The 10602-nt window shown below is 36.5% G+C and overlaps 1 long non-coding RNA gene across 1 annotated transcript in view; it reads right to left on the reverse strand.

Annotated features, from left to right (window-relative positions):
* LOC141367304 (uncharacterized) overlaps positions 1-10602 on the reverse strand; it is a 128010-nt gene that overhangs the window by 59151 nt on the left and 58257 nt on the right. The window lies entirely within an intron of this gene.

A 10602-nucleotide genomic window follows, 5' to 3' on the forward strand; every position in this document is an offset into this window, starting at 1 on the left:
TCTCCGATTCCGATAGGCACAGAGCGAACGGGACACAAGGCTGTCTGCGCCGAGGTGGGCGGGGCTATGTGATGCGCCACCCCGTCTGGTTCGCTGAGTCCACGCCTCGCTGAGACAGAGCGAGTCACCCATCATCCATCCATCCATCCCGCAGCATGTAATACTCCTTATCTTATAGCAACCTCCCTCCTAATGTTTATACACCCAGAGTATCCATATTACGCAGTAAATATTAAGCAACATCACATTAATCGTTGATTTTCTTTTGTTATGGAAAATACGCGTGCATGTTATCAACCACAGCCAAAATGAGACCACGTGCGCCTTCAAACATTCAACATCCAGGCTCTGGCTTTTCGAAAAACAACGGAACTGTTTTATGTTGTTGTTGATGGATCAAGAGACGTAACGTGATTAGAAATACGACCTTAATATCCGAGAGTCTTATAAGTAAAACAATTCAAACATCTGTCCCCAAATTGAGAGAGAGTCAATATTTGGGGGTCCGCCCACCCAGTTTGCCGTTGGTTGCAGCGGGTCATTGAGTTGTTGTTTGGACCACCGTTGTGCATGGAGAGCAGTGACACTGGCTATGAGAAAAAGAGACACGAGAGTTATCCGACAGACGCTGCGTGATCTGCACTGCACAATCCCTGCTGTTTTGATAAGAAAAAGAGAGCGCGCGCATTTCTCTCACACCTCTAACAAAGACCATTCGTTTCCGTCTCTCAGACGCAAAGGGTCTTGATGATGCCACGCCTGGCGGCAAAGATGAAATCTTGAACGACAACAACAGCTACAAACACAATAGGCACAATAATGTATAGTTTGCAAATTACCATAGCTCGTTGATATTTTAAAAACGTTATTTTTTATGAAACATGTGGTAGACAGAAGCTAATGTCACACTTTTTATTCAGTAAATATTTTTTTAACCTCAATATAGTCACACATGAACATTTAACAGCTAATATATGCCCATGGAAAAAGATATAGTGAACAAAACATGTTGGCCTTTGTGACAACATGCCTCATGAGCAGGACGTATTAATAAATTGTGTATATTTTGGTCAACCTTTCTGTTAAACTCAACATTTAAAAAAAAAATGCTGGGCAATTTTCAACCCAGCGTTTAAGTCATAAAAGGGACGAACCCAACCCATATGCTGGGTTGTTTTAACCAATTTTTGGTTCAGCTATAAACATTTTATAGGTTAATTTAACCCAGTGACTGAATTCGTCCCAGCATTTGAAAATAACCCAATATTTTATAGCGTGTACCATCTTAATAGTTGACTCTTGTCTGAAAAGTATGACACTGATTTTATTGTGTTTATTTGTTTACCAAACAGCTATTACAAAATTATTGCTACCTTTATTCACAAAAATATTTTCATTCAAGCAGCATGTGTTTAAATATAAAAGAAAAATACAAACCGCACATTGAAGCATTTGTGTAGCTGGAATTTTAACTTTAAAGGTGCATTGTGTAATTTTTAAAAGGATCTCTTGACAGAAATGCAATATAATATACAAAACTACATTATCATAGGTGTATAAAGACTTTTTTATAATGAATCATTATGTTTTCATTACCTTAGAATGAGATGTTTTTATCTACATACTTAAGGGGGTCGCACACCGGATGCGCAGCTCAGCGCCGCACCATTCTAAAAAAATCGAACACATTGTTTTCTATGTGTATACGCACACTAGTGATGCGTGAATCAGCGTTTTTACCAACCCGCGGGTCCCGTTTTTTTTTAATATTTGGCCCGGCCCAACCCGCCCCGCAACACTGTATAATAAAATATATATTTAATAAAATATAAAAATATATATTCCCAAATATTTTAATATATGCTACCGGGAATTAGACACAACATAGCTGTTTTTTATTTTTTTTTTAATGACCCGCCCGCATTAAAGTTAAAATTTCTTTACCTGCCCTGACGCGCGGGGGCCGCGGGTTACGAGACGACCCGCGCATCACTAACGCACACCGGCACTGACTGGTGGTGCCTGTCCACAGCGCCCAGCTTTGACTCAGAAATTTGCTCAAATCCCTGTCACGCCACAGAGCGCCACTCACATAGTTAATGAATAAATAATAAATAACATCATATTTGTCCCAAATCATTAACGATGATCATTGGCTGCTAACGTATATTTAGCATTTTGAAGTAGACGCTATCTGACTAAACTTGCGCTTTTTAATGCGCTATTTAATGTGCACTTCCGGTTTATGATACATCCAAGTTGTCCTAGACGCGATTCGACGTGGCGCTGCACAGGGTGTGCGACCCCCTTTACGTGGAAGTTGCCATTTTGTGCCACCACGTTTCTACAGAAGCCCCTAATGGACAAACATTTTTGTCTCCGACGATGACATGTTTTTCCGGTGGCGGCTACTGTAGCTTCTCTATGCGTTTCAAAAGCGAGGGGTGAGCCATTGGTTGCAAGTCGCAATCTCTCCACTAGATGCTGCTAAAATTTACACACTGCACCTTTAAACCTTTTAACAGAAAAATTTGCTTTGTAGCTCTGAGTTATAAAGTTTTTTCAATTTATAAATGACAAAAGTAACAGTGCATTTATTAATATTTGATATGTCCTTTTTTGTTTGCTTTATTGATGGAGTGAGATTGAGATGGCACAGACATCACAGCTTCACCATCACCTTACAAGAAAGCCTGGCGTGTACAAATTTGGTACCATGTCGCAAATTAAAATATGTCTCCCCCGTCATAACTCTTTTTTTTTATCCAAACCTTTCATTTCCAAATTTATTTGCTGCTTAATTTACGGTTTTCAAGATGATCTCAGATTTTCGAGCTGATCAAATTAAAATAATGCTTTATTGTTGTCCTTACCATATTCTTTTGGAAAGATGTTTAAATTAGATTAGCTTTAGTATCTACACTCTCATCTTTACTCTTTAGATTGGTTAGCACATCTGAGCAGGAATCGGCCCGTCTAACAGGTTGTCCACATAAGACTGCAGCATCAGACAATGATATGAGATGTACAGGAAGGGTGTTTCTCACACTCTTTGGATCAGTGCCAGCATCTTAGTCACAGTCAGTATGTCCAAAAGGTCATCTGCCTCCATTAATGGTGTCTGTTGGGAGCTCAAGGCCCAAATCAATATCAACTATGGATAACAGATCATGTTTCCCTTCAGCTCCAGCCGGTCTATGGGCCTGGGCCTTTTATTTGTAAAGTTTCTCATTCATTTCATTTGTCTTTTTTAGCGGGGCACACATTTGTTTAAGCATCTTTTGGCAGTCTGTGCTTTGCATTGTCTCTGGAGCATATATGTCCAGATATATCATTATATTAGACCTACTACACCCACATTCTGTAAATAATGACCTAATATGACATCATCTAGTAGAGTGTCTTTGTCAGCACACAAGACTCACTGTGATGTGGTGTCATATCACACATTAAGATGAATCAGTCGACTACATCTAAACCCTAACCTAATTAATACCAAACCATAACATTTATAAACTGTGATATTTATTTAAATATACAGTATAAACCCAATATTTATATTTGCCTTTATGTAATATGCATATTAGGAAAATTTTATCCATAAAACAGTAAATTAGATATGTTGTAAAAAAAAAACATTAAAAAATCTTGTCGGAAACATTTGTGTAAAACGTTTCATTAACACAGTTTTGTTTATTGATGTGAAGCTATTTTTGTATTTGAAATAATTTACACAAAAAAAATGTGGTTGAGTTGTGGTCTCCCCTAAATATTTATAACAACAACAATAATAATTATTATTATAACAAAATGTATTCAAAATACCATTTTCTTATTCTCAAATGTACATATTTCTTATTTAAATATAATAATAATAATTATTATTATTATTAATGATCAGTGTAGTCTCATATTTTCCTGCTTCTGAGCACTTTGACTCTAATGGCCCTTTATCTTCCTCACTCACACATGCTCACATAAACACTTGGGGGTTTACATGGAGTATAAATGCTTCTGTGATCTGGGAATTTGAGTCAGGTGAGTATGACCTCATCTCTTTTTCCTTTGCTATGAGGTAATGTATCTCTCTGTGAGCCAATCATCAGAGGTGCCTCACCGATGACACACCCCAGTGATGATTCAGATTCTCAGTGTGCCACATGATGCCCACACCCTCAGGTGGTTTCATTGTAGGGATGGACCATCGCCAAGGAAACAACCTCAAGTTCATAATGGTCCATTCTTTAAAAATGAAAAATATTATGTTTCGGTGAAAGCCAACTTAATTCACATTTTTAATAATTGCATGCTTTTTTCAATGCATGCATTTACTTTATTTAACCATGACAGTATGCTTTGATTGCATCAGTGACAAAATATTTATTTTGATCAGATGCAGGCAAAACAGATGTCATTTTAGATTAAAGCATGTTACTGGTTCTTTATTCTTGGTATTCCTGCATTTAACTTCATGAGGTGGCTTTTCTGTTTACAAAAGTACTTTTAAGCATGTTGAGATGAACCTTCAGGTCAGAATGATCTCAGTGCTGCAACAGCTCATGAAAATTAGAAATTCAGTTTTTGTGTGTACACACTTTTGATTTGTTGCATATAAATGTGTGATCATTTTATTTGTATATTCAAAGTTGATTCAATAATTACACTCACTGAAAAAAAATGATTCATTGAATTTAATAAATTTTTTTAAGGTAAGTGGTTGCAATCAATTTATTTAAGCTACATTTAAACAAAAAAGATTAGTAAAGTAAAGTAAAATATAAAACTTTTGTTTAAATGTAGCTTAAATAAATTGATTGCAACCACTTACCTTAAAAAAATTGATTAAATTCAATGAATCATTTTTTTCAATGCTGTTGCTGGAGTGCACTTATTTGGACTGTCACTGAACCATAACCAACAACAAGGTAGATCGACTGGCTTTTGTTGGTTGTAACCAGAATTGGTTTGTTGTTGTGGTTGTAAAAGTGTTAAACACACCCTCTGCTGGCTGAAAAACTAACTGCATGTATTTTACCTCGTGGTTGCCTTTGAGCAGTGTTTTATATTTATAGATTTAGTGAATATACTACGTAGGGCATTAAACTTTTGTCCCTAATAAATGTCACCAGTCTAGTTAAATGTAAATATTGAAATCCATAAAAAATTAAATATATCATATAAACATGAAACAAACAAATCTAATTTAAACCTCATCAAACATTGTTCCATCATTTAAGAATACTTGGATATTTATAAATGTTTCTGTTAATGATATTTGTTTCCCAAAAGCCAATAAAGTAACCGAATTAGTCCTTTTGCTCACTATATAAATCTGAACAAATTTACAATGAACAAGGGATCGAAAGATTCCAGCATGCATTGCAACAAGTTCATTGATGTGGTTGATATTATTAAAATGCTGAGCATCAGGAGCTGGATGGCGCAACTTTCCTCCTTCATGTGCCAAAGGAAAGGCTGTATTTTGGAATGTGGCAGTCCTAGGTCACGATTGTATTCCACCTATGTTCAAAAGTTGATTGACACACTGCTATCTTTATAATATGCTATAATACTGTGTGTGTGTGTGTGTGTGTGTGTGTGTGTGTGTGTGTGTGTGTGTGTGTGTGTGTGTGTGTGTGTGTGTGCGTGCGTGCGTGCGTGCTTGCGTGCGTGTGTGTGTAAAGTACACTGTAAAAATATGCAGCATTTTTGTCAAATCAACATTTTTTTATGTTAATTTAACTTAACAACTTCAACTTGACTTTATAAGTTATGTTACCATATCAATCTTTAAATAGGAGGTTGAATTGACTTAAAAAAACCAAGTTGTTTTAACTTGCATTTTTTTACAGTGTATGTCTTTACTTTTAGGAATCATTATTTGCCAGATACATTCCTTCATACCCATACATTTATTGTAATGCATGTTGAATTGTGTGTAGTTTTTAGACATGGGGTTATTAAAAATGTTCAAGTCGACACAAACCTGGTTATTAACTGGAAAGGTCCAGTACAGCACCTGGCATTTCTAACAGTAACATGTAGAATATCTTATCTATTGGATAAGAGCATGTGATTTGTCTTAAAGACTTTCATTCATTACAATGATAAAAGAATGAGGTATGCATTTAGGTAAAAAATTGTAATCTATCTATTTATATTTTTGCAAATAGTATTAGTTTTATATGTCTTGCTGTTTTATTTCGAGGTCAGGAAGCTTCATGTACCAAAAAAAAACCTGTGTGTACACACTTTTTAAACAAAAAATTTTCAATTAATATCAAAGATTGATTTGAGTTCTTTTTAATTAGTACCTATATACACAAAAAATGTTATTTTTAAACCATAATGGGTAAATATTGGACAGCACACAGCTGGGTTATAACCCATTATAACCCATGGTTGCATAACAACGCAAAATTAGGTAAATTTTAACCTAATTCTGTCTAATATTTACCCATTATGGGATAAAATAATCCAGACATTTTTAGAGTGTAGTAAATGTAATGTATAAGGTCTCTAATCCCTGAGTTTCTACAACATAATCTGTTGAATGAGCAGAAATGTTAATAAAGCCCCAGTTTCACCAGCAGAGGTCTCTATTTTCCAATGTTTCTACAGGGTATGCACGTGACGTCACCTTTGGCGAAAGTGACTGCGGTTACGCCCACTGAGTGGCAAAAGACAGAGCGGCAGAATTTGTTTACAGTGTGAAGTCAGCGAAAACACGAGGAAAACGCGTCGAAATGGGAAAAAGCTGTTGTGTGATAGACTGTACTAACAGATTAACAAGAATTTGGAGCTATCGTTTTACAGATTGCCTAAAAACACCGAAAAGAGAAGTAAATAGATCGTTCATGCAAACGTCCACAGACCACAGGTAGGTTGATAAGTTGCTAAGGTCACTATCAAGCAGAGGTTTACTTTCTACTTAAAAGTATTTATTTGTATTTTATCAGTGTTGTTCTTTGGAAAACATACATTCCAAAGCATATTATCATAATTTTTACTCTATTACATTTCATAAATACAAGTTTTTGTTTTACATTAAATTTTTAAGTACATTAACGTACTTTTACTGAAGTAAAGTACACAATTTTATTGTAATTAGGTATTAAATAAATTTTAATATGCAATATTAAAGAATACACAGTATGATTCTATGCTTTAGAATGTAGTGAAGTAAAATTTTTCCCAAGACAAACACCCTAATAAAGCACAGACGCTTGAAAAATAACTAATGTAACTAAGTATTGTTCACCTATCAAGTCCAACTAAATTCAATTTAAGCTGATAATAGTCAGTTTTACATTTCCGCAGCAGCCGCTATAAAAACCAGCCATTTTGGCCCTGTCCCAAATGGCACACTACGGACTTGTGGTCCTCCTCAGTGTCCACACTTTGATGACATCATGTAGTGCAAACTTTAGGGACCCTTGATGCGAGTCCACATGGTTGCACCGGTGTCGTATTTTGAGATAGACTCGAGCGTCAAGCCGAAATAGGAAGAGAAATTGCCTGTCAGTGGCCCTGTCCCAAATGGCACACTCCGGACTTGTGCTCCTCCTCAGTGTCCACACTTTGATGACATCATCTAGTGCAGACTTTAGGGACCCTTGATACGAGTCCACGTGGGTGGACCGGAGTCGTTTTTTGGGACAGACTCGAGCGGTATGCCGGAAATAGGTAGAGAAGTTGCCCGTGAACTATTCCCTTCTGTCGTCTGATTGGTCTGATTGCTCTTTCGCAAGGACTTCTGGGTTGGTAAAGTGCGTGAAGCCTGCTGCAGTGCGGGCTTCACTGAAGACCGTATCAAGGGGGCAAAGGAGGCGCTGATGAGCACACTTCAAAGCGTAAAAATGACAGATGGTACACCCTACGGAGTCGTAGACTAAGCGAGCACGCGCAATTTAAGGCTACGAGACCGAAAGTCCACATGAAGTGCACCATTTGGGACAGGGCCAGTGTGGTGTAAACTCCTCCTTCCGTCCCCTGATTGGTCTGATTGCTCTTTTGCAAGGACTTCTGCGTTGGTAAAGTGTGCGGAGCCTGCTGCAGTGCGGGCTTTGTCAACGACTGCATCAAGGGGGCGCTGATGAGCACATTTCGAAGTGTAAAAATTAAAGATGGGACACCCTACGGACATGTAGACTAAGAGAGCACGCACAATATAAGCCCACGAGACCCAAAGTCCATAAGAAGTGCGCAATTTGGGACAGAGCCTTAGTTAAACATTTGCTGCTCAACAGGGCGAGTTCCGGCGTGGTAACGTGAAAAAGTGACGTCAATGCATACCCTCTATTATACAATGCTGCAAAGTGTGCTTTATTTTCTGAGGAGGTGCCTTTAATCCCCATTGTATAAATGTTGATACATGTATTACATTGATGACAGATGCCTTTATAAAGGCGACACACATTGGCTTGACTTTAATAACCTGAATTTCAACTTAAATACCCTGAAAAGTTCATTCTGTCTTTGTGTAGTTTCTCTAATATCTGTTGTGCTGTTCTTATAAAATGTACCCAGCAAAATGTTGTTCTCTTTAAGTTAAAATGACTTGATTCAATGTTGATTACTTTCTTGCTAGATGCTTTTTCATTCGTCGTGACTACAGAATGTAATTTATTGAGTAAATGTTGGCTTTTTCTTCGAAACCACTTCATTAACACTTTTTTTAACCCATTGTTCTGTCAAATAGGGACATTTTGTGGGTTAATTTAACCCACTGGCGATTTTTGACCCGAAGAACAGTGTGTTTGTTGATTTCCATAGACATTTAAACTGCATGATTGACCTGCTCTGAGACAATTATGTTAAAAGCATGTTAAAAAATTCTTCAGACTTTCTTTCTATTGGATACGACATACATTGACTATAGTGATGTGGTATTGTGTTGTGATTGTCAGAGCATTACACGGAACTCAGTAAAGTGTAAAAAAAAAATGTTGTCTGTCTTGTATGTTTTACATGACAATAATCCCTCTTTCATGTGAGATTTGTCAAAGACAACTTCTTACACTCTGAGACTATTTTGGGGATTTTCGCCTACCCAATTTCAAAAGCTTCTCATACCCACATGCAGAGGTGTACATTCAAAAGTTTGGTATCCTTTTACAGGAAACCCTTTGAAATTACATAAAACACTGTTGTCAGTGCTAAACATGGTTGTATGTGTTGTCAGTCCTCTAATAAACACAAAAATAAATAGGCGCTTTTTTATGTTTTTTTTTCTAAAGTCTGTATTTAAAAGTGTATAACTCTGGCCCTGAGTGGTAACGAAACCTGCAGATAGTTTTGTTTGATTCCAGCAATTGTCAGCTAAAAGAGGAAAAATTATTTTTTTCTCTATCATAATTTATGCAAAAATTATTTTACTCCAACTTAAGTATAAAGTTTCCGCCTAAAAACATTTGTGTTCCCATAACCACATACAGTGGAATAAATGCAATTTCTTTATATAATTTTTCTTCCTGGCCCCCGCGTCACCCTGTCTTTGTCATTAAGCCTCACCAATGGTTGAATTTGATATACACATTCAGACACACTTACATCTGGAGGCGTCACCAAAATGTCACCGCTGTGACGCAGCGCGAGTTCCCTCAAAAGGGAACTGTAACAATGTATCTTAAAAGGCAACACAATGTAACCTTGCTCTCACTTGAAATGTGTCACCACATTTAGGTCTTGAATTTGAGGGTCCTTAAAATTCCTTGACAGGTCCTTGAATTTGAAGTAAACTAAGGTGTGGGAACCCTGTATCTAAGACTTGCAAAGTTCTGTATATCCTCAATATTTACATTATTTGTAACAGTGCTAATAAAGACCAAACACTTTTCAGTTGTAATTTAATAAAATTTAATAAATAATTTAATAAAATGCATTTTTAAACTTTATTTTCCAGTCTTCAAAGCTATTTATATTGAGAAATAATAAGGTTCAACGAGCATTATGAAAGTTACGGTAAATAAACTTAAAAAAGTAGTGAATAAGACCCCAGAACTGATGGAAACTCTTTTAATACTGTTTTAAAAGCATTGCACGGTGAGCATCTGGGAAAAGTATGCAAAATAAACAACTTTCAAAAACAGCAATGTTTATTAACTTAAATTAGGAGCCCTTATTCAGGTGATGACCATGTCAAAATAACATAGAATTTTTTTCCTATTTCCAATCAAAAGAAAATACACAACACTTAATTGCCTAAACAAAAACAAAGTTTACAATAAACAAAAGTAGTGTCAGACTCCTTACAATCCCAATGCTCAATTTTTTACATTAGGATCAGGTTCAGAGGGCAATCCAAGATCAGTATCATAAAAATATTCAAAAGTCGAATATAGTTCCTTTAACACTAACTTAATAAAACAGTTTGCATTCACAACACAAGATCGCTCTCAGAGGAAGTGATGACATGCTTTTTAAAATCTTGTTAGATCTGGCTCCACCAATCAGGACACAGCACCGATCAGCTTGCAGATGCCAATCATACAATGTTCCTATAGACAATACGGGGCGGTTTCCCGGACAAGGATTAGACTAGTTAAATAAATGGAAGAAAAATAACTTGCACTTACATATCTTAAAATACAGAAGTGCTCT

This window comes from Misgurnus anguillicaudatus, chromosome 10 (assembly GCF_027580225.2).
Source record: "Misgurnus anguillicaudatus chromosome 10, ASM2758022v2, whole genome shotgun sequence".
NCBI lineage: Eukaryota > Metazoa > Chordata > Actinopteri > Cypriniformes > Cobitidae > Misgurnus > Misgurnus anguillicaudatus.